This window comes from Mustelus asterias, chromosome 10 (genome assembly GCF_964213995.1).
Source record: "Mustelus asterias chromosome 10, sMusAst1.hap1.1, whole genome shotgun sequence".
Taxonomy (NCBI): domain Eukaryota; kingdom Metazoa; phylum Chordata; class Chondrichthyes; order Carcharhiniformes; family Triakidae; genus Mustelus; species Mustelus asterias.
The window spans coordinates 90,689,446-90,699,695 of NC_135810.1; positions in this window are offsets into that span (position 1 = coordinate 90,689,446).

Consider the following 10,250-nt stretch of genomic DNA (forward strand, 5'->3'; position numbering starts at 1 on the left):
CCGTGGACAGCGAGGACCCAAAGATCAAAGCCAAAGGCTCTGCAATCTCATCCCTTGCCTCCCAAAGAATCCTAGGATACATTTCATCAGGCCCAGGGGACTTATCGACCTTCAGTTTATTCAAAACTGCCAGGACATCCTCCCTCCGAACATCTGTTTCCTCCAGCCTATTAGCCTGTAACACCTTCTCTTCCTCAAAAACATGGCCCCTCTCCTTGGTGAACACTGAAGAAAAGTATTCATTCATCACCTCGCCTATCTCTACTGACTCCATACACAAGTTCCCACTACTGTCCTTGACCGGCCCTAACCTCACCCTTGTCATTCTTTTATTCCTCACATAAGAGTAAAAAGCCTTGGGGTTTTCCTTGATCCGACCCACCAAGGACTTCTCGTGTCCCCTCCTAGCTCTCCTAAGCCCCTTTTTCAGCTCATTCCTTGCTAACTTGTAACCCTCAATCGAGCCACCTGAACCTTGTTTCCTCATCCCTACATAAGCTTCCCTCTTCCTTTTCACAAGACATTCCACCTCTTTCGTGAACCATGGTTCCCTCACTTGGCCATTTCCTCCCTGCCTGACAGGGACATACCTATCAAGGACATCCAGTATTTGTTCCTTGAAAAAGTTCCACTTTTCATTAGTTCCTTTCTCTGACAGTTTCTGTTCCCAACTTATGCCCCCTAATTCTTGCCTAATCGCATCATAATTACCTCTCCCCCAGTTGTAAACCTTGCCCTGCCATACGGCCCTATCCCTCTCCATTGCAATAACAAAAGACACCGAATTGTGGTCACTATCTCCAAAGTGCTGTCCCACAACCAAATGTAACACTTGGCCCGGTTCATTTCCCAGTACCAAATCCAATGTGGCCTCACCTCTTGTCAGCCTATCCACATATTGTGTCAGGAAACCCTCCTGCATACACTGCACAAAAACTGCCCCATCCGAACTATTTGACCTTCAAAGGCTCCAATCAATATTTGGAAAGTTAAAGTCCCCCATGACAACTACCCTGTGACCCCCACACATATCCAGAATCTGCTTAGCAATTTCTTCCTCCACATTTCTATTACTATTTGGGGGCCTATAGTAAACTCCTAACAACGTGACCGCCCCTTTCCTATTTCTAACCTCAGCCCATATTACCTCAGTGTGCAGATCCCCCTCGAAGTGCCTTTCCGCAGCTGTTAAACTATCCTTGATTAACAATGCCACTCCTCCACCTCTTTTACCAGCTTCCCTACACTTAGTGAAACATCTATACCCCGGGACATCCAACAACCATTCCTGTCCTTGTTCTACCCACGTCTCCGTAATGGCCACAACATCGTAGTCCCAAGTACTAATCCACGCCCCAAGTTCATCTATCTTGTTCCGGATGCTCCTTGCATTGAAGTAGACACACTTCAACCCACCTTCCTGTCTACCGGTACCCACCCTTGACCCTGATACCTTCCCCAATACCTCACCACCCTCACTGACTTCTGGACTACAACTCCTTTTCCCACTCTCCTGACAAATTAGTTTAAACCCCCCTGAAGAGCCGTAACAAATTTCCCTCCTAGGATATTGGTGCCCCTCTGGTTCAGGTGCACCCCGTCCTGTTTGTACAGGTCCCACCTTCCCCAGAATGTGTTCCAATTATCCACGTATCTGAAACCCTCCCTCCTACACCATCCCTGCAACCACATGTTTAACTGCACTCTCTCCCTGTTCCTCAACTCGCTATCACGTGGCACCGGCAACGTACCAGAGATGACCACATGTTTTGTCTTGGCTCTCAGCTTCCAGCCCAGCTCCAGAAATTCCTGCTTTAAATCCCCGTCCCTTCTCTTAACTATGTCATTGGTACCAATGTGTACCACGACTTGTGACTGTTTCCCCTCCCCCTTCAGAATCCGGAAAACACGGTCTGAGACGTCACGGACCTTGGCATCCGGTAGGCAACATACCATCCGTGAGTCTCTTTTGCTGCCACAGAACCTCCTATCTATCCCTCTAACTAATGAGTCCCCAATAACTATTGCCCTCCCGCTCTGCCCCTTACCCTCCCAAGCCACAGAGACGGACACAGTGCTGGAGATCCTCTCACTGCGGCTCACCACTGGTATGTCATCCCCCTCAACCGTATCCAAAGCGGAATACTTGTTGCTAAGGGGAACGAGCACCGGGGATCCCTGCACGGACTGCTTCCTCCCAGCCCCTCTCACCGTCACCCATCTGTTTTCATTCCTCGGAGTAACTGTATTCCTAAAGCTTCTGTCTATGGCCACCTCTGCGTCCCTAATGATCCTAAGTTCATCCAACTCCAGCTCCAGTTCCCTAACACGGTTTTGGAGGAGCTGCAGATGGGTGCACTTCCCACAGATGTAATCAGCAGGGACACTGTCGTCGTCCCTCACCTCAAACATAGTGCAAGAGGAACATAGCACTGCCTGCACACCCATCCCCTCTAGATACCTTGCCAGTACCAGGTAGAAACAGCAAAAATGAATTAAACTCACCCCTGCTCGCCCTTTCTGCCTAAGCCCTGTGAGCCAAAGCCTTATAGCTCACACTCTGCTTCCCACTCACTCCACAGCCCCCTCCCAACGCTGCCCGCTGTATACTGCAGCCTACCTTTTATACTTCACGTGCTTAAAAAACCCTTCCCAGACTCCTTAGCAGCCCACTTCCAGTTTTCACTTTAAACTTAAAATACTACTGCAAAAGTAAAGGCCAAAAGAAAACACACACTAGCTGACTAATTAAATAAATAAACAATTCAATTAATCTCTCACCAGCACTGCTGCCTCCAATCATTCCCTCTCAGCTTGCTCCAGTGGAACAATGAGGGGGAACCTTCCAGGTAACTGACTTTTAAAGTTAAAATAAAAACCCTTCCCAGACTCCTTAGCAGCCCACTTCCAGTTTTCACTTTAAACTTAAAATACTACTGCAAAAGTAAAGGCCAAAAAAAACCACACACTAGCTGACTAATTAAATAAATAAACAATTCAATTAATTTCTCACCAGCACTGCTGCCTCCAATCACTCCCTCTCAGCTTGCTCCAGTGGAACAATGAGGGATTAGCACAAAATGTGAAATTCTACATTAATGAGCTATGGATCTAGTAATATAATGAAGTTAAGGTTTTAAAAGAGAAAAATAATGAAGCCAGCTTTTTATGGTGATGGTTCATTTTTTCCTTACAGGGGAGGTATTGCGAAATTGCAATCTCTGTTGATTCTTCTTTCTTCTTTGGTACCTTTTCTATCTAGATGAGGTTTTGAGCTAAGAGCTGTGAGCTGTGGCAGGCGGCAGTTGCTCTCTGCCTTTGTCCCACTGCCCTCTTCTTTTATACCTGTGATGACATATCAATATCCCCCCCCCCCAATGGGATTGATCTTAGGTTGCCAAAACTATCAGGTTTAAATTGAATAGGTTGTTGGTATCTAAGTGCCTAATTCAAATTGATTGGCTGCATTCAAAAAATTCAGAAGCCTGAAAGCCTGTTGCTTTGGTAACACCGCTGTTTGGCCATTCAGTACAAATGTTTCATTTTGGGCACTCTATATGTACTTGCATCTTTTACCTTTCTAAGCACAGAAAAGGCACTACCTGTTAACAGGACCACGCAATGCTTTCTATTCTAGCATTTTACAAACACCAAGTTCGAACTTCCTACCTCCAATCTACAATTACTCTACCCAACTTCGCAATACCTCCCCTGTAAGGAAAAAATGAACCATCACCATAAAAAGCTGGCTTCATTATTTTTCTCTTTTAAAACCTTAACTTCATTATATTACTAGATCCATAGCTCATTAATGTAGAATTTCACATTTTGTGCTAATTCTATTTGTATATAACATTGAACACTACCATTTCTATCTTATATAAACATTTTTCTTTTAAACTCACGATAAAGGTAGGGTCTCTATTCTTTCTTCTTCTAAAGCATCCACAATAACATTTTCACGACCCGCAACATGTACAATCTGTAAATTAAATGCTTGTAACATGAGACTCCAATGAAATAATCTGGTGTTCATGTCCTTAAATATTTCCAGAAATGTCAAAGGATTGTGATCAGTATACACAGTCATCTCTGATGCATTGTTTGTAATGTAAACATTAAAATGTTGTAAGGCCATTACCAAACTCAATAACTCTTTTTCGACGGTAGAATATTTGTCTGGTGGATATTGAGTTTTTTTGAAAAATAACCGATTGGCTTTTCAATTCCACAATCATTCTCCTGTAACAACACAGCTCTAACACCTATATTGCTGGTGTTGATGGTGACTTTGAAGGATTTCAAAAAGTTTGGCATGGCTAAAACAGGTGTGGTGGTTAACACTACTTTTAAATTCTCAAATGCCTCCTGGCATTGCTCTGTCCACCGAAATTTAATGTTCTTTTTTAACAAATCCGCCAACAGTGCCAATATGCTATTCAATCCCAAAAATCATAGCACTTCCCTCTTCGAGGATGGTCTTGGAAATTTCTCGATGGTCTTCATCTTCACGTTTTTCAGTGTCATCCGTCCGTATCCAAGAATATCACTTCCACCTTCGCAAATTCTGTTTTTGCCAAGTTTATGGCCAACTTTGCTTCCATAGTCTCTTGAAGAGTTCTGCCAAATGCTCCATGTGATCTTTCCACGAATGGCTAAAGATCACTAAGTCATCTATACAGATAGCACAATTAGTCAATCCTGTATCGATTCTGTTCATAAGCCTTTGAAAAGTGGCTGGTGCATTTTTCATCCCAAAGGGCATTACTTTAAATTGATATAGCCCATTTGGGGTTACAAAAGCAGAAACGTCTTTTGCTCTCTCTGACAAAGGTTCTTGCCAGTAATCGAAAAGTAAGTCCAACTTTGTGATGTAACTGGTTGTCCTACTTTTGCCATACAATCCTCCAGCTTTGGAATTGGGTATGAATCCGATTTAGTCACAGCGTTGACCCTCCGATAATCTATGCACAATCATTGAGTACCATCAGCTTTGGGAACCAACATGATTGGCAAACTCCACTCGCTTTGACTCAGCTCTCTGATGTTGTCTTGTAGCATCGCTTCTACTTCCTTCTGAACCTGCGCTGCTTTGAGAGGATTAAGCCAATAGGGGTGTTGTTTCATTGGAATAGCATTCCCTATGTCAACGTCATGTACTATGGCATGAGTCCTCCCCATTCTATTTCTAATGAAACCACTAAACCTTGCTTTGAAGGGATCTCCTACTACTGGTAAAGCACCAATACTTTATCCCCATGGACAAACATACAAATTTTAGTTTTCATATCTGCTTCTTGCTTCATTAGGTGCTTGCCATCTTCAAATGTTGTCTAACTAATTCACCTACTCTGTTTAATCTTTCTCTCACCTCAGATACATAATCCAACTGTGAGATCTCAGACTTCAGACCTACCAACTTCTCCTTAATTAATTTTAAAGGCCCTCTTGCTTCATGTCCAAATATCAATTCAAATGGAGTAAACTGAGTTGAATCATTTGGAGCATCTCTAATAGCAAATAATATAAATGGGATACCTTTATCCCAATCATTTGGGTAATCCTGGCAATAAGCCCTCAACATGGTCTTTAGGGTCTGATGCCACTTTTCAAATGCTCCCTGGGATTCAGGATGGTACGCACTTGATGTAAACTGTCTGATGCCTAAATCATCCACTACTTCCTTAAATAATTTGGCAGTAAGATTGGACCTTTGGTTTGATTGAATCTCCCTGGGTAATCCATAACAGGTAAAGGAAGCAAGCAACTCCTCCACAGCCTTTACTGCCTTGATATTCTGTAAAGGAATTAAGAACATAAGAAATAGGAGCAGGAGGAGGCCATCTAGCCTCTCAAGCCTGCTCCGCCATTCAATAAGATCATGGCTGATCTGATAAATTGTCTCTGGAAACCTGGTAGACACATCTATTATGATTAACAAATATTGGTTTCCACTTCTGGTTTTAGGGAGGGTTCTTCAAATGCGGGAATTGGCATCAAAGAAGCTGGTTTTATCACTGCCTGTGGCTTTCCTACCATTTGACATGTATGACAGGTACGGCAAAATTCAACCACATCTTTATGTAATCCAATAAAAATATTTCTGTATCTTAGCTTGAGTCTCCTTCACTTACAGATGACCTCCTACAGGTAATTTGTGTGCTACCCACAATACTTCCTGTCTGTATTCTACCGGCAACACAATCTGGTGAACTTCCGCCCATTCCTCATCTGCACTAACCTGCCAAAGTCTCCTTTTCTGCCTTAAGCTTTTATCCTTAAGGTAATAGCATTCTGGAATACACTCTGATTTCTTTTCCGAGTAGGCTTTATGACATAAATCCTTTCTCGTCTCATCTTTCTGTTGTAACTCCATTAATCTTTCAGAACTAAACACCTCTGCCTGATCCTCGACCTGCTTAGGTTTTTCCTTTACCATCGCATCAAGCAGAGTGTCAGCTAACTGGACCTCAACTCCTTCGTCTCTTTCTTTTGTTCTCCCTTCCTGTTTTAACTTATGGCTGTGGGATCCTATCACCACACAGTCTGGAAAAATTCCAGGGTATTTTTCTTTCAATTCTGCAGTTCCCTGGTTTTCTTTTAGCTTTTCCACTACAATGGGCATCACTCCCACCTGTGATCCAACTATATCGTTTCCAAGGATAAATTATATTCCTGGAATAGCCAAGTTTTCCATCACTCCCACTATCACTTCCCCAGTCTTGATTGGACTTTCTAGCCTTATCTTACACAGGGGAACACTACACCTCTCTCCATTTATTCCACAGATTACCACTCTCTCGGGCAATATTTCAGAAGGAATGCAAATATTTTCATTTCTTACTATTAGAGACAGACTAGCTCCCATATCTCTCAATATTTTAATTCTTTACCTACTCCCTCTGTTCTACCTGAGTAAATCTTACACCCCCAGGTAAAATCTTTGAAATGATTGGGCACTATCTTACCATCCAGCCCATGCCTAGGCTGTGCACTTTCCTTCTGCTCCTCGACTTCTCTCGCAATTTCCCTCACTGCCTTAACTAATTCCATTGGTTGAGCATCTTTTACCACATCCTTTTTCCCAATGCCTTTCTTAAGCCACCAGCACTGTGCCTTCGTGTGTCCCACCTTATACAGTGAAAACACCAAAGGTCTTTCACCTCTTTTCCACCCTCTTGGGTTTCTTTCTTCACATGCAGTAAACTGTTCCCAGTGTGATCTACTTTTCATTTTTCATTGAAGGATAGCCCTCTTTCCCAATTTCTATCCCTCATGGAATAAAACTGCTGTTGGAAGCTAGATTTCAATTGATGCACTAATGTGTATTCATCTGTCATCTCTGCAGCTCCTCTCACTGTTTTAACTTTCTGTTCCTCAACATGAGTTTTTATCACTTCTGGAAGTGAGTTTTTAAATGCCTCCAGGAGAATAATATCTCTAAGAGCCTCACGGTAGTACAGTGGTTAACGCTGCTGCCTCACAACACCAAGGACCTGGGTTCAATTCCCGCTTGGGTCACTGTCTGTGTGGAGTTTGCACATTCTCCCCATGTCTGTGTGGGTTTCTTCCGGGTGCTCCTGTTTCCTCCCACATTCTGAAAGACATGCTGGTTCGGTGCATTGACCCGAACAGGCGCTGGACTGTGGCCAGTAACTTCATTGCGGTATTAATATAAGCCTCACTTGTGACTAATAAATAAACTTTATGTCTTTTCTATCTTTAATGCTCTCACCCATCTATCGAAGTTGTTCTGTTTAATTCTTTCAAACTCAATATAAGTCTGACCTGGTTCCTTTCTTACATTTCTGAACCGTTGTCTATATGCTTCTGGTACCAATTCATAGGCACTCAAATTAGCCTTTTTTACTTCCTCAGATTTTCCTGACACCTCCTCTGGCAGTGCTGCAAACACCTCAGTAGCCCTGCCTAGCAACTTGGTCTGAGTTAACACTACCCACACCTCCTCTGGCTATTTCATCTGTGTAGCCAATTTCTCAAAGTAAATGAAAAAGGCTTATGTTTTTCTTTTCATCAAATTTTGATCATGTTTGGACATATTTGTATATATCCCTACCAGGCAGTTTAGTATAATGAGTTTGCTCCTCATCACTTCTATCTTGTACTTTCACTTCTGTCACTTGAAGTCTTTTTGCTTCAAATTCCAACTTCATCTTTTCCAACTCAAACAATGCCGCGATTCTCCCAAAAGTGCTGAATTGGTGGGAGAACTGTTCTAAATCTGACTGTTCTGTCAGTTCAGCTTCTCACCTGTTCTAGACCGGAAACGCGCATCTCCCACCGCGACCCGACAGAAAAGTTGCGAGTCGCAATGTGAGAATCGTGGCCAATCTTTCCCTTTCTCTAGCTTCTAACTCCAATTGTTTCCTTTGCAATTTATTTTTTTCCAACTCTGCTGCTCTTGTTTCTCTAAATGCTTGCCGAACTACATTACAATTCCAGCTTTCCTATTTTCCCTGGTTAAACTCAATTTTATCCTGTTTGCGAATTCTACAACTATCATCTTTTTCTGTCTTTCTAAACTTTCTTGACAAACTTAGGAAGCATCTTCGACCCCCAGAACCTCTTTAGCAATGTTAAGAGCCATTTCCCCACTTTTGATTTAACCGACAACAAGCCACCAAAATTAAACAGATTTTCCACTTCTCACGTAAGGTTTATTTAAAGGTCTAGGACTGTTCAAATCCCGGACCTGAGCCCCCAATCTGTTATAAAGGAGAGGTTGATTTCCCCCTCTGGGAACTAACACCTAACCACCACTGCCTTTATAGGACGGGGTATAGAGTATAAAAGCTGGAGTCTGATGATGCAGTTGTATAGAACGCTGGTTAGGCCACATTTGGAGTACTGCGTCCAGTTCTGGTCGCCGCACTACCAGAAGGACGTGGAGGCGTTAGAGAGAGTGCAGAGAAGGTTTATCAGGATGTTGCCTGGTATGGAGGGTCTTAGCTATGAGGAGAGATTGGGGAAACTGGGGTTGTTCTCCCTGGAAAGACGGAGAATGAGGGGAGATCTAATAGAGGTGTACAAGATTATGAAGGGGATAGATAGGGTGAACGGTGGGAAGCTTTTTCCCAGAACAGAAGTGACGTTCACGAGGGGTCACGGGCTCAAGGTGAGAGGGGCGAAGTATAACTCAGATATTAGAGGGATGTTTTTTACACAGAGGGTGGTGGGGGCCTGGAATGCGCTGCCAAGTAGGGTGGCGGAGGCAGGCACGCTGACATCGTTTAAGACTTACCTGGATAGTCACATGAGCAGCCTGGGAATGGAGGGATACAAACGATTGGTCTAGTTGGACCAAGGAGCGGCGCAGGCTTGGAGGGCCGAAGGGCCTGTTTCCTATGCTGCACTGTTCTTTGTTCTTTGTTCTATTAACCAAAAACAAAATAGAATTTTAATCACTTTCTAAATTACAACCAGGTTTTGTGTCTTCCAGAATATTCTGGGCCTTCTCTGTTGATTTTTCTTTCTTCTTTGGTACCTTTTCTATCTAGATGGGGCTTTGAGCTAAGAGCTGTGAGCTGTGGCAGCTGGCAGTTGCTCACTGTCCTTGTCCCACTGCCCTCTTCTTTTATACCTGTGATGACATATCAATATCCCCCACAGTAGGATTGGGCCTAGGTTGCCAAAACCATCAGATTTGAATTTAATAGGTTGTTGGTATCTAAGTGCCGAATTCAAATTGATTGGCTGCATTCAAAAAATTCAAAAGTCTGAAAGGTTGTTGCCTTGGTAACACTGCTGCTTGGCCATTCGATACAAATATTTCATTTTGGGTACTCTATATGTACTTGCATTTTTTTAACTTTCTAGGCACAGATAAAGCACCACCTTTTAACAGGACCATGCAATGGTTCCCCCAGCATTTTACAATTTTACAAACACTTTATTCTAACTTCCTACCTCCCAATCTGCAATTGCTCTACTCAATTTTGCAACACAATATTATACCTCCAACAGCAGTGGCTCTTATCTACATAGAACATACATAGAACATAGAACAGTACAGCACAGAACAGGCCCTTCGGCCCACGATGTTGTGCCAAGCTTTATCTGAAACCAAGGTCAAGCTATCCCACTCCCTATCATCCTGGTGTGCTCCATGTGCCTATCCAATAACCGCTTAAATGTTTCTAAAGTGTCTGACTCCACTATCACTGCAGGCAGTCCATCCCACACCCCAACCACTCTCTGCGTAAAGAACCTACCTCTGATATCCTTCCTAT